Source organism: Etheostoma cragini, chromosome 3, assembly GCF_013103735.1.
Source record: "Etheostoma cragini isolate CJK2018 chromosome 3, CSU_Ecrag_1.0, whole genome shotgun sequence".
NCBI lineage: Eukaryota > Metazoa > Chordata > Actinopteri > Perciformes > Percidae > Etheostoma > Etheostoma cragini.
Window position 1 is genome coordinate 14,036,244 of NC_048409.1, and position 25,793 is coordinate 14,062,036.

Genomic DNA, 25,793 nt, shown 5'->3' on the forward strand with positions numbered 1-25,793 from the left:
AGTAATAATAATATTAATGATGACAAAAGTAATAGTAAATTTAAAATGTTGCATTGTGGTCAAAAGTTAAACAGTTAAACAGGTGGGGGCGCTACTATTCAAGCCATGGCCCATCAACAGCAATTTAGCACCTAACTAACACCACTTATAGGTTAAATAAACAATATGGACAACATCAGACTCACTTTAACTGTATTTGACACTGTATGAAACAAATTAGCTCCTCTTAAACTCGTAGCACCTATCTCTCTACACAAAACCTTTTTTGGAACTCCAAAGTCTACCATATTGGGTTTGGCAGGTGGCATGGGTGTGACCTTTGCGATTGTGATTGCTCATACAAAAACATAATAAGATAACTTAATATTCTTGTGGGATAATTGGGTCCTATATGTCAAATATTTATATGTAAGCAATGGATGTTTTTTGTGTGTGTGCTGTATTCAGGAAGCTCACATCAGAACCAGTTGCTCAAGGTTGATGGGGTTGCAACCATGGAGGAATTCACTACATTTGAGATTGATTTTATTATTTGACAGAGTGACTATGAAACTAACGGGCACCATATTGCAAAAGCCTACTTGGCTTAAGGAGAAAGACTACTTACCCCCAGTGGAATTCAGAGACTATGGAGGGATTTGTTTAAGTTCAAAGACATGAATCATATGGGAGTGTTTTCTCTGTGAAACATTTTTGAATAACAAAAGGCACAATGTGGAAATGTCTGGGAATTCAAAGTATGATCGTACGCACTGAAATGTTGAAAACATTTACTTTTTCACTACAGTGCATGGTTTCACTAGTTTAACCAACATCCACCATTTTGATACACTGGACTTATTTCCTATTTTACTTAACTGCATATTTATTAAAAATGACACCTCCTCACCAGAAGCCACAAACAACAGTATTAATGTAATGTCCAGTAGTGTGAGTCCCCTTATGGAAATCAGTACAGTACAACGTATAATGTCAGTATTAATCTGAATGGCCGGATCTGTATTCACAGTCACAAAGGGCACAGTTTGTTAATGGAAGAAGTGAGATCAGCTTTTTAAAAAGAACACTAGTTTTACAGCTCCAGTGCATATACTGTACCTCATTACTGCTACAGTAAAACATATTTTGTGTGGTCTCATCGCCCTGTTGAGGGTACTTTTAATACATTTTGTACCTGTTTATTTTTTGTATTATTTTTATTTTACATCAGATGCAGGAAATCTGTCGGTTTTAATCTTTGCAGAAATTAGCAGTGTAGCAGTAGATCCAGTAAGGATGTAAGGAATTAACTGGCTCAGAACCTCATTGAAAAGAGTGCTATAATCTGCCACATTGCCTCCACATTAACCGGGGCGTCAACTTGCATGTCATGCATCTTTTTCTACAGTTGTATGCAACATCTTTGTGTAATATCCCTTACCATTAATCATGAATATCTTCTGTACCAATCAGTAGTTTTAGCTAGGTAATAAACTGGTAACTGAGTGTATAGCTGTTTCCATGACTTGATAGAGCTAAATAAAAGCAAACCTTAAATACAATCTCAATTTATTGTCCACACAGTTTTCATCAGTGGATGTAGTTCAGATGTCATGGAGTTAGATATGTTGGCATGCAAACAAATATACAAACTTTCACAAAACAATCCCAATTGAAGGTCCACTTGCAAGATATTTACCTGTTTTGCAAACATAATGGCAAACTTTGGACCGTTTAATATGGTCAAAAGCTCCTTATGGCAACATTGAGTTTATAGTTGTTTGTGAAATAACTTTTTACAGGGTCAAGAATGAACAATCATGCTTGCCTCTATTTGGGGTCCCACTGATCTCTGCACAATAGGGAAAATAAATGTGGTTTTGCCTTCAAGCCATTGCACTATTAAAGGACTATCTCAGAATAACCCCGCTTTGAAGTTAGGAAGGCATAAAGGAAATTATTGAAAAGCTTCTGTATAGTATGTATATATGTTGATGTGCATGTTCTTCATTTCTATGATACATGACCATGCTGGTCCTGGTTTGGTGCTTCCCTGCAGCACTAAAATCACCTAGTTTCTCTAAACCAAAGCTTTGGGAAGAACAGCTGTAAAAAAGCTGATATGAATCCTTATCTTATTCACCAGAAAACCATGGCTGCAATTTGTCAGGGAGTTTAGAAATATTAAAAAACTTGTCTTTGCTCAACACTCTTGAAGCCACAATTGCTTGTATATGTCCACGGTGGATCTTCAGAAAACTGAACATCTCCAAACCAAATTATCTAACCGGCTGTTTATGCAGTTTCTCTCTCCCTCCTCTTATTGTCTTTGGCTTCATTACGGAAATCCTTGCTGCAAAAGGTTCTCCAAGAAATGCGATTGGTCTTGTGAGAAAATACTTTGGACGTTTTGTTTATAGCCTTCACTCCTTATCTTGTTTGGGCATAGCAGTGGGTGAGTGAGGCTCTACTGCACACAGTGGCACTAAAACATATTATTTGATGTGAGTAGATTAATGTCCTGAATGGGTCTATGTTTTTATTTTAACAATGTAATATAGATAAGAAAATAACAGTTGCCAAGAATTACCAGAGTGTGCCCAATCTAAAATGTTATGGAGTGAAAAAATGTTGACATACCTCAGACTTAAAATAAAAATGGACAGACAACTCTGGATTCTTACAAAATAGTATTTTTAAGGAACACTGATCAAACACTGACCAATGAAGATATTGTTATTCTCTTTATTCGTCAGTCTAATGGCCCTACAGATTGTGCCTCACCTTTGTTAAATGGTAAAGTCTAGCAAGCCACCTTCTCTAAGCAGAAAGTGTAATATTGTCTCTAACTGGTTGTTCTACTGTATCTGTCATGAGCTGCATGGAAAGGTGGACCTAAGTGCAGAGAGAAGGCAGGCAAAAAGTTGAGCTTGAGGGTTTATTAAAATAAAAAGCAAAGTACATACAAACAAGTCCTGAGAGGGACAGGCAAAAACTAAATCCAGAGTGCCAAAAAATCCAGGAAGCAAGGAACCAGACACAAGCTGACACGGGGAGACACAACACTACAAACATCTGACACAGGACAAGTGACTAAATACCGTGGGTAACGAGGTAACAAGAGGCAGGTGACAAGAGGGCTGGGAAACAGGTGAAAAACATCAGGTAATCACGGGAGCGGGAAAACACAGGAAGTAAAACTAAAATACAAGACAAGACAGAGACCCAGACTTCAAAATAAAACAGGAAACAGAACTTATACAAGACCAGACCAAAAATAACACCATACCATAACCACAAGGAATGACAGTAACCAGGCCAAAAAATAAACACAGGAAAACAGACTACCACAATAAAACAAGACACCAAACTACAACAGTATCAGTGTTGGAGGAGGTAGTCGTGTCCTTTATCTAATTAAAGGAAACCATTAAAAGAAGTGCCTTCTCCGTTGCAAATTAAGGTTCTGCATTGAAACCGTAACTAAAGTAAAGATGTATAAGCACAATTATCAAAATGTACTTATAGTATAAAAAGAAATGGCGGCATATTGTCCACAGTGAGGGTCACAGAAACGTATTATTATATTATTGGTATCTACATTGACGATGATTGATTTACGTGATTGTTCCGGTGCCACCGGAGATTCAGCCCAATGTCCTTCATCTGCTGCGTTTTGCATTTCCAACAATTTGGTACCATACAGTTACAGACAGGCTTTGTAAGGGCAATAATTGGGCAAGAACAGAATGCTCAGTACAATAGCAGGGTGGGGTTTCTTCACAAGGCTGTTTTGCAGAAGCATTGTACCTGGGTCCAGGGCTCAGCACTGCCCAAGACGATTGTGATTGGTTTAAAGATATGCCAATAATCCAGAGCAAGTTTTTCTACAATCATGGAATATCGTGTGGACTAGCCAGACCTTTCTCCGCAGTGATGTGGAGATAGGTCTGACAATGCAAGACTATATCAATGGTAGTTGCATGGATCTGTAAGTGGCATTTAACTGTTGTATTTGGTCAAATTTGATCAAGTTTCAAATGTATCATATTTCATAACATAACATTACATAGATACCCAGATTCCCTTCATGAACAACAGTCTATTACAGCTGCTGTGCAACTGCCCTCCAGGCCAGCTATATACACATTCCCATATGTGTTTTCACAGCAATGTAACTAAAATAAGGATGATATTGTTTTCACAACTTAATAAGTGAAGAAAAGAGCCATTATTTATGAAGGCAGAGTTGGTGACACAAATGAAAACTCACAAGTCTAACCAGTCTTAGTGAATTATTGTTCACACCAAAGTAAAGATTGTTAAAATGATCCAAAACAAAGTCTAAAATGAGATCCATTGCTTGAGTTGTTGAAAGCTACAACCCTGTGCCAAATTATGTTTCACTGTGTAATGTCTAAAGCACTGTAATGTTCACATCAACAACCACACCATATCTAAGATTTATTATCAATACATTCATCATACAATTATGTTTGATACGTTTGAGGTTCAACCTTAGTATTAAACTGTATTGGACAGTCACGTCCCCCATTGTCTGGTCTAGGCTTTTGCTCTCTGGCTAGATAATAACTTTTTTCTTAAGTGACTCCTCAATCAGCCTTTGAGAATAGACAGAATTGGGTCCTGGGAAATAAAGAAATCCTTACTGTGACTTACTGTGGTATTTCATGACGTCTCTGCTGCCATAGCATTGCAGTACAGTGATACTTAGACATAAAGTCAGAGGTGTGAATGAAAAATGAAGTGATCAGTGCTCAAGGCCAAAAACAAGATTTTTTAAGAGGGCGGGAACAGCCTTCATGAACCAGGTCTTCTTTCACCTATGAGATGTTGGTCTGGAAGAAATTTACCATTACATTTCAAGACACACAGAAAGGTATCTACAGATTACAGTGTTTTTTTCTCATACATCACAGGCACCAAAGTTGAGCTTCTGATTTTTATTTTTGTAATAAAACGGCAGAAAAAGAGCCTGGTCAATCTTCCCACTGCTCAACAGTGTACATATGCTTTTGATGGCTGATTGGCAAGCCTGAATGTTTTCTCCCCTTTGACCTGATCCAACATATGCTGGTAGGCCTATTTCAGACCACATGTTTTCTCATGATTATATAATCCAGCCCATTGCAATTCAAACAACTGCATCTGTTCAGGCATATTTTGAATGTTTCTCACCAAAACAAAATATGCAAATTATTATAACTGGAATATGTCACAGTAAACAACACATGTACTGTCCTCCTCATAATTGAGCATCCTGGATTTTTTCCTCACAGAGAAATGTGCCATTGATGGGCTTTATCTGCTGTCAAATCTGTAGAATCATTCATTAATTTTCAATATTAAATATTTTTCATCTTCAGGGTCACAGTGGGCAAAAGCCTGTTACTTTTTATTACTACAATGACCTGATGTCATCCTCATGTGGATAAGTAGGCTAGTATCTATCCGAAACAAATAACCTATCTGAAAAAATGTTGGTTATACATATGGATGGCTCATCAAGTGATATTGACAGTATTTCAGTTTTTTAACGTACCAGCGTTAAATGTGGTGGACAAAGTCATATTTTAGTTTAGCTCTATTTACAGGGATAATATTTTGCCAGTGCTGCCTCAGATACATAACTGGATAAGTAACATTTAATAGGGCTGTCATATCATAGACAGCCTAAAATAGAAAGTTATTAATTAATTATTAAACAGTTTTGTTTTTCAAAGATAAATACAAGCCAACATTTGAAAAAAAACTTTGTCCACAAGTTGCTTTTTTTTTATAAGAAACACCCAGATTCCTCACAAATGCTTTAATTCAGCAGGGATGAAAAATATTGTGTCTACTGGACAGCTAAACATTCATTGCTCATTTCCCAAGTGGAGACTGTTCTGTTGTAAATGATGAAACTAGAAATTACATATCTTCTGGCTTGTTCTGCACAGCCAAGAAACATTCACTTGTTATAATATATGACAAATATAAAATAGTGGAAAATAAGTTTTATATATGAATGCACCTGATAAAAATGTTACGATAAAATAAAAAGGTTTGCAATCGGGAGATATCACTTCCGGCTGCCATTTTTAGGTCAACGTCTGAAGTTGGAGCGGAAATCTCTGTTAATGTGTGGGTAATATTGACCGTCAATAAATATATGTATATACAGTCTATGGCGGGTAGCCTATTATGTATTAAGTCTTATGCTGGACAGAAGAAGGTGGGGTTTTGAAATGTCTTTAAAAGAGTGGTGAGTTTGTTTGGGTTATGTTTCAAATAAATGCTTTTTCTGTGACAATCAACTCTGACACGTGAGCTAGCTAAAATCGGTGGTTGGCTAACGTTACGTGACGGGGCCGTCTGGCGTCTGCTAGCAAACCACAGCAAAATGCCTATACTGGACACTGCAATGTGGTAGGATTCACTAACAACGGGGCAAATAATAATTTAACTAATAAATACAATTTTAACTAAGCATTTATAAGCTCTCGAACTAAAACTTGGGGATACAGGCAAGGCAGCAGCAGGAAGAATAGAAAAACTGTAAGATCCTGAAACTGACTTTGCCGAACGCTACGTTAGCTACTTTAGCTACGTTATTTTGACAGTGTGCATTTGTGTCATCATTTTAGATTTCCACAATCCGATTGTAACTAGTTATGATCTTAATTTCAGATATCCACCATGCAATTATTGTGGATGTCTGTAATTGTGTTGTTTCTAGTCATAATTCTAATTGTAGATATCCGTAATTACATTTTTACTAGTCAAATGTATGTTAGATATTCAAAATTACATTAACGATGTCTGGAATGTTGTTGTGTTTTCTCCATTTTGGGTATGTTAAATTTGGTGACAATAAATGTAGATATTATGATAAACTATATATGATTGTTGCATTTGAAAAAGATTGTTTGAGACATAGCATGGTTTAACTATTTTTTGTGGTCATGTTTGACAAGCGTTCATTACTAAAGAGCAGGACAGGTAAAGGTAATGGTCAAACATGAATTTCAAGGTACAATAAAAGTCTGTTTCATCTTACCAAAAACCTTAGCACTACAACTACAACCTGCAGCAGCAGTGAAGGCCAGACGTGAGAGCTCCCTGTATTGACCACTGTGACAGTTACTCTGAGGTAAGAGATCCTGTGCTACATCCTACACAATATTTAAAATCTATTTGCCAATGGCTGGTAAACTGAAAAAATGTACCAGCAAAAGTATATTTCAACCTGCCATAAAACTGCAAAATATACGGCGTCATTTGTTGCCAGGACACTCGTAAAAGAGATTTTTAATCTCAAGGAGTTTTTTAACCTTGTTAAATAAAAGATTTGAATACAGCATAAAAAAACACAGTTTATAACATGAACACATCCCTTCCCCCCGACCACCCCCATTCATCATCATCCCTTAGTCAAAGAGGAATTAAGACAAGATGACATAGCAGGTCCTATTTCTTGACAACCTCCGACAAACACAGCAGCTCATTGTGTTAGCGTTGCTGTTATTTAAAAAAAAACTAAAATATCCCCTCATCCCCATATCTTGGTAAATTTTCTTTTGACTATACTTCCACTCTGCTTCTAATTTCTCCTTTTAGGGAGCTTTACTCCTACAACTACTTGCTGACTCTCTTTGTGGTTAGCGTGAAATTCTCTTCTGTGGTACCATAGCTACTGTAGATAAAGTAAGTGTGACGGTGGACACAGCAAGAGTCATACGTTGCATGCAGCCAGACAAGCACCAGAAACCTAAGTAGAACAAATTTGGCTCATGTAAGAGCTCTTTGAGGAGAAGAAAAGCTACAAAAGGTAGGATTTAATGTTATTCTAGAATGCTGATTAGAAAAATTAGACAAGGCTATCTAGACAGGTATTTTAAAAAAATTGTATTTTTTTTCATAAGAGGTATGACCTCAAAGCTTTTCTTAAATGAATTAATTTTTGGCAGTAAAAGATCTGAATAAACTCTTATTAGGAATATCCGTAGATTTGACGTCATGCACAAACGTGTATTATTCATTTAGTTAGTATTAAAGTTGTATTGTTTCTTTTACACGTGGCCTGTAGGAACACTAGTAATGTGAAATCAAACAATTTACATAAAAAAATGTAGTTCATGAATCCAGGAAATTATTCATCTTTGCAATAAAAAGCAGGTGCACGGCATAATGAATAGGGGAGTAATGTTGTTGTTATTAAACTGGCCTTATTTTTTTTTGCTTTGAAATGTAAAAACCCTGATCCCAACAGCTGATACATTGACCCTAAGGGGTGGAAATGAGTGGGAGATTAGGCCAAACATGGATGACAGCACAATTTACTGAAATGCACTCAACTTGACACTGCAAATGGTGTCTTCTTAGCCAACGGGTTCTCAATGGCACAGTATGTGTGTCTGGAGATAGTAGTCATGTTTTGCATCCTTTGGCCATCCATCTTCTAGCTGAATACCTATGAAAAGGTGTTCAATACTGAAGCGTCAGTGATTCCACAGCTCCACAATTTGGTGGGATGAAAGGGAACTGCATGAAGAGAAAATCTACCAATGAAAACGGAGACACTATAATAACAAGCAAGCCCTATGTGTGTGTTATTGTTATGTTAACAGTTTTATCACTGACATTTATGAATAGCTGTTGAGCCGACTAATTCAAAAGGGTTTAGTAAGAAAGTTTACTTTTACTATGCAAATCACAGTGGTTCAGTAAAACATCTAAAGTTTAAAACATTGCTGTATCTTGTCATCACCTGCCATTCTGATCCTTCTGCCACAAATGCATTAGAAATTAACTTTAGAAAGGCTCTAAATACTAAACTGTCATGCTGGGTGTATTATTTAGCCTAGCTGCAGAATGTCCAGGTGTTAAGATGCAGATATAAACGAGTAAACAGGTACTACTTGAATGTAACTATTAATTTAACTTAGTGAATAGTTAGTGAAATAAGCTAATGTAACGTATGGCTACAACAAGAAGTCAGACCTCAATATGGACATGATATCGTGGATTTTTTAGTTAAGCTTATTACGTTAGCAGGTTGACTGTGACTGACTACCAAAAACTGTTCGATTAGACATGTCTGCTACAGGTGCTGAAAAGATGTTTATGTTGACAGCATACGCAAAAATAGATTCTCTTTTTAAAAGCCACAATAGTACTGGCGCAGCCTGATTAAAGTACACTGATTACATTTTTTTTTAGTCAACACAAGAAAGCTCGGGGCTGAAAATGGGAGTAAAAATCAAGCTGCAAAATATTTGAGTGATATTTTTTTTTTGTAAAATCTATGTGTAATGGTATTGCATCAATCTCTCTTGAGAGGACCTCAGTTATGTACCATATGTGGCAATGAATGACGTAACAGGTAGCTCATAGAGTGAATAGGATACAAAATAGAAACCCAACTTGCATCTATGACTGGACCCCCAGGAAGTATATTGTAAAACTAGGTTTATTGGCAGAATATGCAGCTGTACCATAAAAACATTTATTTTACTAGTGTTGTATCCTTCAGAGCTACTGTATAGCTGTAATACACTCTAGACATCTGGTATGTGTCAATTAAACTGCATGTAATGCATGTTGTTTAGGAAACATGTTTGGATGCCTCATATCTAGTTCTTAGTTCCTTTTTGTAAGTACCGTCATTTATCAACATTTGATAAGACAACATGTTACCTTTCACTCAGCCAAATGTTTGCAGTATTAGGTCACAGGCAGTAGGCTGTTCAAAAGCATTGAGCCAGACTGCACATCTGAATAATATTATTATCATGAGACACTGTTTCCATGAATGAAACTGAGACGTATAGGGATGAGTGGTATGTTAGGTTGAGTTTTTAACGAAAGCAAGGTTGATGTGTGTCCTGGCTGCTTTAGAGGGAGAGCAACATTTTATTTACACAGTACAAATTGCAAGGATATCACACATACATTTTGTTATTTTGACTTAAGGTCATAGTGATACCTGACACAATGTTGTTTTTGGAAGATGCCAAAGATCATTCTGGATTCAAGCAAGAGCATTTGGCAAAGATGCAATAGTGCAAAACATGTCACTGATGCATTAGATTTAAGGATGTTGTCATAGGGTCCATTCATTGTAGAGAATAACAACAGATGGTTTTACTTGAAGGGGAAATCCTGTAGGGTTTATTTTTCTGGGGCTTTTGCTTGTTCGATAATATTCTTATGGTGGTTAGTGTTTATTATGCAGATACACGCATCTCCAAACCAGGAGGGTCTTCCAGTAAGATTATGAGAGGTTTCTCCAAAAGAGATGATTTTGCCAATATCATGGAAAGGTTTTCTAACAGAATGTGGCAAACATTGCCTCCATATGAGAGTGATTTTCTGCTTATGTCCAAAGTCAACAACATCAGAAAGGAAAAAAGGCCATGAAAAATAAATGAAGCATGTTTTCCCTTCATTTAGGTGGAGTACTGATTGATAGAAATATGTCAAATTATGTCCAGGTAGACTGGTAAGAGAAACCTAATGACTTAACACTAATTTCTTCTTGAAATGCACTGACTTTGTTGGAATCAAGCTTGTGAGAAACAGAAAACAGTGTCTGATGACTACATTGTTTGGAACTGCTCTAGCCTGTGCTTACATTTTACCTCATTGTTACCACAGAGTAATCGATAAAATGTGATGTGTATGACACGTCCAAGAGCCAATGTCCTGAGCAGAAGTTTGTAACTGTAAACCTAGAGAATACAGTTGGCATGCATTAACAGCTGTGCTACATTATTTATTTTCTTATATTTGTTCCAGTTGATTTTAATCTCTGTTAGTATTCATAAACAGCAATGTTACAACACTATGTTCGTTTTTATGATTTTTCCAGCTGATTTTAACCTCTATTAATACACTATTTCTTTATTTTTTAGCAACTGTAAACAATAATTCCATGTTGATGGATTATGGGAAAGTTAATACATTGATGATAAAATGCAGCATGTGTGAAATTACTCCACCATTTGGCCTGCACCATAAATCACCAAAGCTAAAACTTGGAAAATGTCAGTGAAGTGGGATTTAAGCTCTTTATGGCTGCAGTTAGGGAAATGATCAGATTTTTGTACTGGAACTTGTATTTAATGTTTCCTAAATTGAAATTTATTGGAAATCAAAGTTGTCAGGAAACTCACACTAGCTAGGGAATGTACTGTGAGTTCTTCTGTTATCACTTTAGTAGTCATCAAAACAGATCATAGTGTACACGTAATGTGGCAGTGTACTCATGTTCGACTGTTAAACTATTTGGGATTCTACCAAGTCTTGCCACAACTGTTATTAACACAACAGTCTTTAGCAAAACGGTTGCTGGATGTTATTTGAATGTGTATTGGGCATTCGACTCTGCCAACCCGGGTTGGATGTCTCCAATGCAATTTCAACATCTGAAAAACCAAACATTTAATCAGATGTGATCATTTGGTACACTTTGTGCCAACATAACCCTGACATTAAGGAGGATTGATCCAGTCTTTTGAATTTTGATGCTACCCAGATATTAATTATTTTTGTATCAACAGCACTTTAGTAATTACTAGAAACTTTTAAATGACCATGTTTGTCTGTTTTGTCATACACATGATTATTGTTTTTTTGTGGGGTGTCCCACAAAAATGTTATCTCAGATATAGTTTTTGGTATCAATATTTATTTTCATCACATCTAGTTTAGTCCAACCGAAGCCCATGTTTTTATTTAGCTAAATCGGAATTTATTGTAAACATTTGTTTTACATCCACAATAGCTCATTTTCATGGTTTGAAAGTCAGTCACTGTATGGCATGTTGTACTGCAGATTGATTACTGTTTCATATTTTCTTTACTGCCAACTCAAAAATCATTAATCTACAAGCATTTCACTTGACACCTTGTTTTCATTTTGTCCTTTTGGTTTGCATGTTGGGTACTTAAGAAAGGGAAATTCCCATCTACAGTATGTAACACAATTCAGACTTGTTTGGGAAGGTTAATAATTTTTTCTTTAATCAATGACCTGCACAAGAATTCAAATCTCTTTTGTCATTCATTTGAGAGTTTTAAATTAATTGAGGCTGCTAAAGACATGTGTAATTAAAATGTACTCTTGGCAGTAACCATCAGCAACATCTCCTTTACTGTTATTCCTCCCACAATACTAGCACAGCTGATCCAACAACCAGAGACCTCGACAAAATCTCAGGTAGATCACCTTTCTTATTTAGCAGAAAAGTAGTCACACCTTACTTAATATGTATCAAAGCAGACTAGTAGCTGATGGATTGCATGACACCTTCATATTTTATGTGAAATAATGTTTTTTTAGGCTTGTTATTCAGGGAAAAATAATAACAAAATATCTTCCTTAACAAACATCTAACACCACTAGTGATTTATAACAAACAAGAGCAGATTTTATACAGTCCCATTGTGCATTTGTGACAGTGACATATAACATGAGAACTTTATTTGAATGTGATCTCATATCTCTGGCTCTCTAGTATATCAGCTGCCAAAATGGTATCCCTGGAAAATACATTAGGTTGCCTGATTGACAAAGGTTAACATTAATTATTATTAGTACCTGAAACTTTACAAAGCAGATGTTATATAACACTGTTGGAACTACCTTTTCTAAAGTGCTACAGTATCCTCATCTAGCGCTGTTAGGTACACTGTGTGGTTGCACTTCTATGTCCAAAAATGCCATTGTAAATACCTTTGGTTGGAGAACTTAGGCACTAAACTGCACTATGATAAGATTCTAAATTATTATCAATGCTAAGTTCAAAAGTGTTTGACCTTGACTCAACTTAGCATTTTGACCGAGACACTGTGGTGACTGTTCAAGTAAAAAAATAATAGTACAAATTTATTTTTCCTATGCAGTTAAAATTCTAGGTATAATTCTTCCTAACCAATAGTGAAATCAAAACCATCTATACTGACCAATCAGAAAAAAAACATTCAGAATACTATTTAGTACTTTGTACTGTAGTGCTTTTGTCACATCTCTTGCATGTAGAATTATCAAACTCAAGTTTACATTGACTTGAGAGTGTCCTTTGACCTCACATAATTATTTTAAATTCAGTTTTGAAAGATTGGATAACTGTCTTTACTTGTTTACACATGACTCAACTGCATCCTGTTATTTAAAGGAGTAGGTAGTGAAAATAACTAACTTAACTTACATAACATACCATGCCACATAGTTTGAAGTTGTCTTATATATTTGATTAACATTTAGACATTATGTAAATGATCAACTGTTCCTGTCTAAAAGCACATTTAAACCTTAATTTAATTCATGTTGAGTAATATTTCCTGAAATCCACTGAAACATTTCAAACAGTAGGCCATGTGTGCGCCTCCCTCCCTGCCAGTACCTGGTGTCTGATGTTTTAATGGGGACTCAAGAACTGAGGCATGAATTGAACCTGAGGTTTCCATCTGATGATGTAAAGTGTGTTAACAGAGCTTTGACAGATTCTTACCTCCTCAAGGCCTTGAAAGCTTGTAAACGATAGACTTACAGTGGAGCTAGAAAATATGAGTATAGTTGCAAATTAGACAGCAAACTTTGGCACTTGGTGTTTACTCTAAAAAAAGCTTTTCCAGAGTAGATTCTCTTCTTAATTGTTTTATTTTGTCTGGTCTTAAACAAATTAGGTTCAAATTTGATTGTTTGTCTACTCAGTGGTGGTAAAGGGGGTGAAATCACACAAAGAAGTAGATGTCAATGCAGTCCCTCTATATGAATGTAAACACCCTTCAATCCCAATGAAGTATGCATGCATGTAAGCACATGACAAAGATTATTCCCTACTCTGCCATGTTATTCCTGATGATGTTTTCATCACGGACTGACAGTTGTCTGTTTGACAATGGATCAGTGAATTGCTTTAACATTGAGCTTTATGCATGTTTTGGGTTTTGACCTTAAACACCGTCTTGTTCTGTATTACTGTAATTTGAAAGATTAAGACCATCTTTTATTTTTGGTTGTAAAACCATACAATTTTTTTACATGATTAAATCCTAAACTGTCTAACCTTATATTAGATCTAATCTTACATTTTGACACATTAAATCCTTGGAAAATTACATTTCTATAATACTAATTTGCCCTTTTATTTCACTTGTGCACCCCACAAACAAATAAAAACTCACTTTATTATGTATTATTAATTATGGTTTTAATCAATATAATGAGATCAAAGACTCCCTTGATATGTTTTGTTACAGTTGTCTTGGCTGCTGGAGATTCGTCTTGGAACATACATTAAAAAAAAATCTTCAAGTACCACAACACGTCAACCCATTAGAAATAGGTTGTTAACGCATCCAGACGTGTGCATCTAGATGTGTTAAATTAAAAAAACATGTTGCAGTTTAAATTATTTGATTTGCCAAGACTAGGTTCCCTTTGATATCCAAAGTCTAGTCGTTGCTAAGAAAGCATGACATTGAAAACAAAATACATCACCTCTGTGGCTGTCTCATGCTCCCAAGTTAGCAGTATAACAGCACTGCCTTACATTCTTCGTCTGCTTGTGTTTGTCCCTGACAAAATAAACATCCAAAGTTAACGGTCGTCTCCATGACATCTGGCTGTGTCTCACGTCAAGTTATTTTATTACATTTATCTAGCTATTTTTTAAACAGTGTTTTCCATTTATTGCCCCTAACTTGAATATGAATCGTTGAAGTGGTCACAAGTCATTTTCGAGCTATACTTGGCCCTGTTAAGTTTGTAATTGCTGATGTCACAATGTGATATTCAAATGTACAAAAAAGTCAAGAACAAAATTAGGACTTTTGGGCCAAAAAAACTCCCTCTTGGAGCCAATTAACTAACATACTTTTAAATGTGGCCAACCAATAAACATGTGCAGATTGGAACGCCAACTTATTTGTATAAAATAAGCTGTTACATATGTTTTCTCTTGAGGTCTGTACTCGTAAATATTTAGATAAAACAAATGAAGGAGCCAATATTTGATTGCATTGATATAGTGGTCTGGATTTTGTATTTAGCCAGTGCTGCTATACTTTACTATACAATTGATGTTTCAAAATAGGGCCAAAATGTCTGACGTCATTGTAATTGTTCATTATTAGACATAGTTTTCCTTTTATTTAGTTAAGAAACAACAATCTCTAATATTTTCAAATCATCCAATCGTGGTCGTGCCAGTCTGACAGGCTACATTGAACACAAAATTTGACATAATATAGTTTGGATTTGCTGAACAGTTTTCACTTTCATCAATGAAAATGGCAACACTGACTCGGCTGTCCTGCCTGCTGCTTGGTTTGACGTGCTAACATGCTTTAGTGATAATAGCTTCTTGTTTCAGTAGCTCAACGCAGTTATTTTTGTCATATTCTTCATTACAGTATCTAATTATCCGCTTTACATTTGAACATAACAATAGTTTTACGCTAGTTTACTCAAGCACTCATAGCCATCTTCTTTTAGCGACTTCCCCGCTAATCCCACAATTGTTTACATGCTATTAGCTCTGTTAGCTACTTAACAGTTAGCGATTGCATCTCTCGCTCTCAAGGCAAGGCAGCTTTATTTGTATAGCACATTTCAGCAACAGAGCAATTCAAAGTTCTTTAAACAAAATCAGTAAAAAAAACACACAAAAAACAGTTACTGTTGATCTGCGTGTCAAATTTCCTCTAGCTATTCCTCTGCCTCCTAACATGATAGTTGTACATGCAACAACTGTAGTTTATTTGTCGCGTTGGAGGCGAAGCTCTGCACCAGGGAAACTCGATGGTTAACTGCTGTATCTTAGTCCCCAGTAACGTTAATAGGTGTGGGATGACCTAATGTAGCTCCTGTCTCCTGGTGGCAGCCAGGAAGCCAGGGAGGCTGCGTGACTGTCTGAAAGAAGCACAGCCCGTTATGTCTCAGATCCATGGAAAAGAGACGGAAACTGCTTTGTAATTAACGTTAAGGATTCAAAATTCCTTTGTCACTTATGCTGATTAACATAATTCAGCAGGTGGACTCACCACTCCACCAGAAAATAAACAGTAAGGCACAGAATAGCGTAACTAGTTTGAACTATTTCCCAATAGCGTCACGGCTAGCTTTTTAGTAGATTAGCCTAATTGATTAGATTAGTCCTTTTATCAATTAAGTAGTGTTCTAATGTCCACACTAGGGTTGCACGATATTGCTGTTTAAATATGCACGCACGTGGTACGCTACGTAGGGTTTTTCATTTAATGGACCTGTGCTCTGACATGCACTTACATGTGCAGGTGTCATGGTAACTGGCCAATAAAACATGATCATTATAGCATTTTGCTCTAAATCAAACACAACTAAGCCACACAGCCTACGGATGGCACGTAGCACTCAACAAAATAAACCAAATATTGCATACTTATTGCAACACTTTCGATATATTGCAATAATGATATTGAGTCGCTATATCTTGCACCCTTCAATATAATATTGCGCAACGTAATTTTGCGATAACAATATTGAGTTGATATAACTTGCACCCCAAGTCCACACAAGCTAATGTACATTTCCCCCGAGCCTTTCTGAACTCAGTTGCAGCGGAGCTTGCCGCTGTAAAAAACTGCTAACGATCACTGACACCACCGCCAATCATTGAAGTGTATGAAGTGTGCATGGATGTAAAAAAAGGTTAAAAAGTTAAAAAGGTAGTGTGCCATTTTTTGTCCTCTCTCCATCTTATACTGAATCACCAAAGTCATAAATTATGATTGAATAACACATGGTGTTTACACCCTCTTTCTTGCTATTGCAATTTCATCAATCCGACCATTTTCACTTTTTTTTAAACTGACCAGATGTTCGGTTTATGACAGTTACCCAAAGGACAACAAAGGGTCCAAAAGGTGTGTACCATGCCATAGTTGCACCAGAAGCATTTTTGTATTATATGCCTGGTGAGGTCAGTGGAAATGTCTGTTCTGTGCTCTTGTTGCTTTCTTTTAGGAACACAGTTTGGCCTGCCTGTCAAAACTCTGGACAAGACAGTCATTCTACTTTGATGATTTATGAAGCAATGACAGAAATTTTGATAAATTAGTTCTCTTTTTTGGGGGTTTTCCATTTTGAAAGGGTGTTATTGGGCTTGATTTGATATCACATCTCTGAGTTTATAATGACCAACTGTTGTGTACCTTACTTTGTGATTAATGAGTTTAAGCTGGAGTCACCCTGTGGCCGACATAAAGTTGTGACTTGAAATTTCCATTAATGTGTTATGTTTTCAGGCTTGTTCAGTATCCTATCATTAATGGTCATTTAAGTGATTCCTATGATCATATTACAAACAAACAAGCAGTTTATGATAGCAAGCTTGTATTTTTCCTTTACTATAAATATTGGCAGGTGAGCCGTCATGCTTTTTAAAGGGTCTGCACCGATCATGCACCATGTGCAGTCATCTGTCAGCCAAAAATCCTTCACTCTCTTGCAAGCTTTTACTGCCTCTCAGAGCTGAGCAGTCTTGACAGATCAAGCCAGATGCTGAGGGCACTGATTAAAAGAGACAAAAAACAGTTGAACTTCTCCAGTGATAACACTGAGAAGCAGAGCAATCCAAAAGAAATTAAGTCAATGGGAATGACAAAGTGGCCCATAACACTAGACTATAGAGAGTAGAGTCTTTTGTGGACCTGTTCATCTGAAAGCCTTGAAATACTGTTAAATTATTTCTTCTTGCTTCATACACATAGGTTTCTGAATAATCATGTGTGTGCTACATTATATTAAAGCAACACTAGAGAACTTTATGTAACTTAAAATAATGTTTCCAAAATCGTTTCATTGTTTCTTGAACTCGTAACAGGGTGAATGGCACTTCTGCATTTGCTTTGTAGCTCTCTACCGGCTATAACCGCACTATGCAAGTTTGCCAGATCGGTAGCGGATCTATAGTTCCAATGAGACATAATGGGACAGTTCTGCTTCCAACCTGTAGAAGGACCAAAGCGGGAAAAGCTCTCTAGTGTTGCTTTAAAGGAAAATGTCATTATTGTATAATGTGCTTAGATATTGTGATGAATCACAAAACCCTGTGAAAGTATGTGAGGACTTTAATCATTAATTTTCACTTTATTTAATTGTTGCATGTTTTAGGCCAAATTGTGTGTTTAATTTGTTATTAGCCATTTTGTGGTTGTTTTTTCAGCTAGGATCTTGAAATGGAGACAGAAAGTCTTAACATGGATTGTTTAGTTGAATTTATTGACAAGTGAAGTTCCAGGTGCTCTGGTTTCCTGCCATAGTCCAGAGATATAAATATCAGGTGGACTGGAGATTTATAATTACCCAAAGGTATTAAGGCTAGTGCCGTGGTGCACTCTCAGCCAGTTCAAGGTATTTCCATGTCTTCTACTTAGTGAGCTCATTTGGGCAATACAATGTGATTTTGTGTCGAAAATCTGTCTATTATTTTTTTATTTTGTAAGCATTGTATATTTGTCTTCTGTACCAGGCTTAACTTTATTGTGGGTGGAAATTCTATGCATTGTCATCTTCAGTGTACAAAAATTGGGTTGATAGGTTGTTTTCCTAACTAGTTATCCAGTTGCATTATTTTATTGCATGCAATGAGAATTTCTTTAAGGTTTATTTTCCAACATGCATGAGAAGACTTGATTTTATCCATAAAATGCCTGTCAGACAATATTTGTTGGGAGAGGCAATGCCAGGTAATGAGTCAGTTGTGTTCTACTGAATCTGAGACATGCTAATGATTTACTCAACCTCTGGTAGATATTTAGTCAACATAAAATCCCTATTTTGTTATATTAAAATTAGGCATTGTTTAGACAACATGAATATCACCTATAGATACACATCATCAACAAAGGTGAATGTTTTATTAAAACTAGAGGCAATATGTAGAAGCAATGAGAAGTAGCATTTATTTGTTTGAGTGTTCATCAATGTACAGTATATCTTACTTACCGATCAATAAATACCTGTAATATCAGAACAGCGTAAAAACCAAGGCACTCTTGTGGAAGAAAATATGAAAAAGGCTTTATTAGGGAGTCTAATGCATATCAAAAGCGCTGCGGCAAAAAGTCCCAAGAACGCCTGAAATATTTTCTTCAACAAGAGTGCCTTGGTTTTCATGATGTTCTAATACTATTGAATTACCCCTGCACCAAAGAGCACCTTGTTAGACTTTTTCTTAACCACCACCAAAAAGAATCTCATCTTTTCTCTGTCTTCTCAAATATTTTTATAACTTTGAAAGATCAAAACAGATGACACAGGAACAATACACATTCACCGGCCCATTTTTGCAGAATACTGAAAGCAGCCAAAAGGCAGAACTGAGTACACTAAAATAGCTTTTAATTTGTCACAAGTAATGTTGGTGATTACTGATCATTCCGTAATCATTTATATGATTTATATAACTATCTAACTCCACAATGCAGTACTAAGCTACTACGTAATTCTAACATGTATAATGTGTTTGTTTAGAAAGAATTCACTGTTTTTGCTTTACCCGGACTTAAAGATTTCACAGCAAAATAATGATTTTCAGATTTTTATTAACAACCAGAAGTTGAATGAATAGTGTACAGTTTGTGGAAATTACCCTAAATGGCTTGTTTTTCCCCCAAATACCAGTATAGCCATGGATAATAAGGCTGCACGATTATGGACAAAATGATAATCACGATTATTTTGATCAAAATTTTGATCACGATTATTCTCACGATTATTTGTGGATTTTAACCAAAACCAATTTTAACGTCACATAGGTTATTTATAACTGCGAGAGGGAGTGTGATGGATGCTACTCACAAAGAGACGGCTGACTCATTATGAACGGGTCCAGCACGGGTCGAATGACGGATACACACTTTGTGTGTATGAAATGTCTGTATCGTCACTGCGCTGCATTTTTATGAACTATGATATTCTGGCCATGGGTCAAATCTCTGGCTCAGATCCAGCAGCTCCATCTCACACGCTTTTACTCTAACAACTAAAGTTAGTTGCATTCAATAACTTCTTCTGTGTTTTTTGCCGTGGCGGCTGCGATAGCAGAGTTACCCACGGAAACACTGGTACAAATACAGGTTTGCCTCTCATACTTAACAATATACAGCTGTGTTAATAGCAATTAAAACTGTAGACAAATGTCAGAAGTGTGGACCGGTGCTGTGTGGCAGGGCGCGGAGAGTAAGACGAAAGAGAGTAGAGGAGAGATCCAACACAGGCATGGCTTTACAGAAGAAATGGGTCATGTAACGCAAAATTAAACTATATCGATATAAACAACATTGCAGCGGATGCGAGGACGTTAGCACCGGTGCGTCCTAGAGGAGCTACCAGCTAACAGACGTTACTAGCACCAACTAGCACTGGTCGCTGCTGTTGTCTGAAAAACAACAGATGGGACAAAATGTTGTGTTTACTGGTAAACTGGTAAACCTTGAGACCGACGTACAACCGACTGCTATCTGTTGAGTTTTCCTCCCGTCACTCTGTGTCTTCTGTGACTGTCTACATCTAGATACTTAGCTGCACAGGGTGCAGGGAACTACTCTGACTGGCTCATGAGCAGACGGCTTCACGGAGCGGTAGATCGGCTTTGCCTCGAAAGGAACCAGTTGAGGTGGTTCGGGCATCTGCTAAGGATGCCTCCTGGGCGCCTCCCTAGGGAGGTGTTCCAGGCACGTCCAGCTGGGAGGAGGCCTCGGGGAAGACCCAGGACTAGGTGAAGAGATTATATCTCCAACCTGGCCTGGGAACGCCTCGGGATCCCCCAGTTGGAGCTGGTTGATGTGGCTCGGGAAAGGGAAGTTTGGGGTCCTCTACTGGAGCTGCTGCCCCCGCGACCCAATACCGGATAAGCGGATGAAGATGGATGGATGGATAGATCGGCTTTGCAAAAAAACTCAGCGTTCTATGAAATGACGCTTTAAAAAAAAAATCGTTCGATCTCGCAAATTTGATCGTGGGAAGTCAAAATTGTGATTGCGATTTGATTAATTGTGCAGCCCTAATGGATAGTTTTTTGGTCTTGTTTTGGGGCTTTTCCAATTTAATGGACAGGACAGCTAGGTGAAAGAGGAGAAAGAGGGGGAAGATTTGCAGGAAATCATCACAGGTCGGACTCAAACCCTGGACCTCTGCATCAAGGCATAAACCTCTATGTATATGTGCATCTGTTCTACAAACTGAGCCAACCCGGCCACCGAGAGGCTTTCTTTTATCATGATACATATGCCTACCAAACTATGTAAAACGCACTGCAGGGGCTACTTCTTTGAAATGTTGTAGGGGGTGCTATTGAGCAAATTTACCACAATCAAGCCTGAAACCCATGCATATGTCTTCAGCCCTGGACTGTCATGTATAAAAGGGTTGGGCCGGATCGGACAATGTACCTTTGAGTTGCAACAACTTTCTGTTTCACAATGTAACATCGAAATTTGCCGTGCCTCATCAAGGTCTTAAGGCTTTCTTAAACACTTTTGACGTGAATCTGGTCAACCAGCTAGGAAGAAGACGTCAAAGTGTCATGACTGTAACTTATTGTTGCCAGTAGGGGGCACTAGGATATAACTCAATATTGATATGAGGATGTCTTCAGGCTGGGACCTTGTAAACCCTGAGCAGTTTGGGTCCGATTGGACAATGTACAGTCTAGTCACAAACCAGTTCCTGTTCAATTATATATGTCGGCCTTTGCAGAATGACGATGGCAGTCCTCCGGCCCTGATGATAATAATAATTATTCAAAATAATTATCTACTTTAGTGGGTGCCAATGCTTTCCTTACACTGACCCTTTGCATGCTCACAACCTATGAAAATAGCCAGACACAAGCTCATGCCCAGAAGTGCACCAGGCCGCCCAGCACTATTTAGATAAGATGAAAAGAACAGGAGCAGCAATTCTGCAGAGGTCTTGTGCTGGCTAGGCTGAAGGTTTACTACAGATAATTGTGTTGAAGCTGCATACCTAACTGATGATGGATAATTTAAATGCTGTAATCCATTAACATTAAATTCTTGCTGCATTCTCAGCTTGCTCATGATGGGCATAGGGTGATGTCAAACAGGACTTTTGCCAGTTGTCAAAATCCCAGACAGAAATAGCGTCCAGCTGGAAAAATACAGTGATGACAAGAATAATGACATCTTCACTGAAAACTTGCCATCAAGATATCTGGAAATGATCTTGGTATTTACATAAGTTAGTGTGATACTACTACAGCATAACTAGAACTTATCCTAATGACAAATCTTTTGCTTTGTGCCACATATTGTGCCACATTTCTGCCATAGTTTGAGGGTGCTTTGTTTTATAATTACTGTGCATTTACCTGCAGTTTAAAAAACAATTTTAATCGGGTTGAGGCAAACCCCAATTTCTTAAACAGCAAGTAAAAATCGGCGTTCTCATAACCCTGTTTATGGACTTAGAGAACTCCTTCACTAACCAGGGTATTCATGCATGTATACACCTTTAACAAAGTATGAATGGTTAAGCGTCTGCGCATGCTTCAACTGCCACTCCCCTGGAGTGTTTTTTGAACTGGAAAAAATCCATCAGAACCGTAAACTGAAGCCGTTGCTATGATATCATATGAGAAAAACAGCGTTGCCCGAATTAGCAGGCCATCGGCAGCAAAGAGCCTGCGGCCCATCATCTGTTTTATTCCCAAGTGTTACAGATTATGCAGCCATGCAATGTTACAGTTACTGGAAGAAATCAAAGATGACATTGAATCTCTCAGCGTTCACATTCCATTCCAGCAGTTGTTAAACTCCTTGCTACATTACATAAAAACATACAATATTGGCATCAGGATAATTTTAAACAGTCATAGCATCAATAGTGGGAATATCGTAGTCTATCGCATTGACATCGCCTATTCAATTGCGCGTTTAAATGTGGTAAGTTTATGGTATAGTGTGTGGAGAAAGGCACTGATTATGAACTGGAGGTTTGGTAAATACGACGTAAGGTGATGTATCACAGCGTGCGCTTCAAGCGAGTTGGCCATGGTGCTGATAACGCTTCGTTCGCAAATGTATGGACATCTGGCCCTGATAGTCTTTTTTGCTGCTTGACAGTTATATGCTTTTGGAAACATTATCTGTCAGCATTAATTTAGATATAAGCTGGTCAGGTATTGTAAAGCAACCAAAAAACTGATGTGGCAATTTGGATCTATTTAGCTTGAATCACAACCATCTAAGGTAGCTTACCGTTTTTATCTCATGTTGAACAAAATCAAGAAATGAGTTCTTGTGCATTTAGCTCAATTTTTAAATTCTTTTAGTGCTATAAGGTTGTAGATTGTTTTCTAGAACATGACTTGCGGTAAAAGCCAGTCCCTCCAGGATTTTGCAATGTCGCTGTTTACAATTCATGTGAATTCAACCAATCACAGCGACTTTGGTGCGACCCCCAATTTTGATCAATCACCGCAACTTTTTGGCAAATTTGACCAATAACCGGAGTTTACCGCAACTTCAACAAATCCCAGCAGTCCCACGTGCCAGACTTTGTATCAGTATGTGAATCTGAGAGCCAATGACCAAGCGGGAGTGAGAACGGGTTGACATCACACATACGTTGCATAATTAATTTCCTTGTTTCTGATATGCAGACGAGACGCGTGTAACTCGTATATCTCACATTCACCAACAAAATGTACAACGAAAGCGTACTGTCTACAACACACTCAACCAACAATGCTCAGTCTAAAAAGGTTTGTACACAACAATATAGATAAAAACCTGATGATTTTAAACCAATTCAGCCTAAACCACATTTGCACCGGCAGAAGCAGCAACATTGGCTATGCACAGCACTGTTAAAAAATTAACAATTTTATTGCTCAAAGTGGCAAACAGAACCCGAACAGCAAAGAAGGCTACATCAGGCAGAAATCACACATGTAACATATCTTGTGTGCATCTATAACAGCATTGTTGCACTCACAGTTAAGTTATCTTTTTATTTAATGTGGACAAAACACAAACACATTTCAGCTAGAAGCCATCATCAGTGTTCACGATTTGTAACTAAATAGGAAGGTTACTAGGTTACTTAATAAATAATGCAAGAAACATGAAACACGTTTTGCTTAATGTTACTTCTGAGTGCCAGCACTCAAACAAACTACTCTCTCACTTATGGGCAGTCAGCTGTCCTGGGGAAACACATCTACACATCCATCCATCTTCATCCGCTTATCCGGTATTGGGTCGCGGGGGCAGCAGCTCCAGTAGAGGACCCCAAACTTCCCTTTCCCGAGCCACATCAACCAGCTCCGACTGGGGGATCCCGAGGCGTTCCCAGGCCAGGTTGGAGATATAACCTCTCCACCTAGTCCTGGGTCTTCCCCGAGGCCTCCTCCCTGCTGGACGTGCCTGGAACACCTCCCTAGGGAGTCGCCTGGGAGGCATCCTCACCAGATGCCCAAACCACCTCAACTGGCTCCTTTCGACGCGCAGGAGCAGCAGTTCTACTCCGAGCTCCTCTTGGATGACTGAGCTTCTCACCCTATCTCTAACGGAGACGCCAGCCACCCTCCTGAGGAAACCCATTTCGGCCGCTTGTACCCTGGATCTCGTTCTTTCGGTCATGACCCAGCCTTCATGACCACAGGTGAGGGTAGGAACGAAAATTGCCCGGTAGATCGAGAGCTTTGCCTTCTGGCTCAGCTCCCTTTTCGTCACAACGGTGCAATAAACAGAATGTAATACCACACCCGCTGCTCCGATTCTCCGACCAATCTCACGGTCCATAGTCCCCATCTACACATGCTTCAGAAAAGCTTGTCCCTATTTTTACTTCCTTCTATTTATTCCATCCAAGAAAACTGTCCATACAACTTTAGAGAGGCCAAGAGAAGCCATTGTTGTTGTGGTAACTTTTAACAGTACATTGCTTAACACATCATCCATGGTACAACGGATAAAAAGCCATCTAGCTAACGTTAGCTGCTGAAGGCAGCCTGGAGAGTCTGCGTGTTACTATAGCAACTACCTACGTTTCGAAAGCGTCCTAATGGTTTGATCTTTATTCTATGCTTTGAACTGTTTTGTTTAAATCAGAAAAAATACACATTAAACTCACACAACTAGTTATGTTACTATTTATATTTTTCGAACATATTTTTCAATCAAAACAAATTTTCATTAAACTTGGCTGGACGGGCCAGTGAATAAAGTGGGCGGACCAGTGCCACCCTGGCCCATTACGGACTACGTGCCTGAAATAATGTAATGCGTGCCACCTGTAAAATCTGGCTATGGTGGTCCTCACAACACATGACAATAAACATTTCAGAATATGGAGAAGACTATGACAACAAACATCAGTTACTTAAAAACAAACAAAAAACTGGCACATCTTAGTTCACTTTTTCCTCTCGTCATTCCCTCCCAGGCGTGCACAGCTGCTGGAAAACAAGAGAACAAGAGGCTCTTCAGGAAAACTGGAGTAACAGAGAACAGGGGGTGTTTTCGTTTCCCTCGTGTCTACATTCAGAACATGCTGGCACTGCTTACTTAATTAGTTTGCATACAAAACAGTAATGCCAAACCCTTCCTGAGCATGTTCAGTAGACATATCAGAGACATTACGCAGTGGTTTTGCCCCGATAAGCATCCATATTTTTATGCCAAGAACCACATCCAGAAATTAACAGGCCAGCACACACTCAAAAAAATGAATCAGGGGGGTTGTGGACTTTAAAAAGTTTTTTAATGTTCAGTTTAATTAAAATAAATGT

At 37.8% G+C, this 25,793-nt stretch overlaps 2 long non-coding RNA genes across 2 annotated transcripts in view; both read right to left on the reverse strand.

Moving 5' to 3' along the window:
* Positions 1-8,436: 8,436 nt before the first annotated feature.
* The window catches only part of LOC117942496, a 25,277-nt gene continuing 7,920 nt past the window's right edge, over positions 8,437-25,793 (reverse strand). Inside the window, exons 2-3 of the long non-coding RNA XR_004656139.1 lie at positions 10,709-10,715; positions 8,437-8,447 (exon numbers count right to left, since the gene is read on the reverse strand). This is a non-coding gene — a long non-coding RNA (uncharacterized LOC117942496). The remainder of the gene's footprint in view (positions 8,448-10,708; positions 10,716-25,793) is intronic.
* LOC117942497 lies at positions 12,517-21,702 on the reverse strand. Its single transcript, XR_004656140.1, has 3 exons — positions 21,512-21,702; positions 21,214-21,216; positions 12,517-12,528 (listed from the first exon to the last, which is right to left on the reverse strand). It is a non-coding gene; the product is annotated as an uncharacterized LOC117942497 (long non-coding RNA).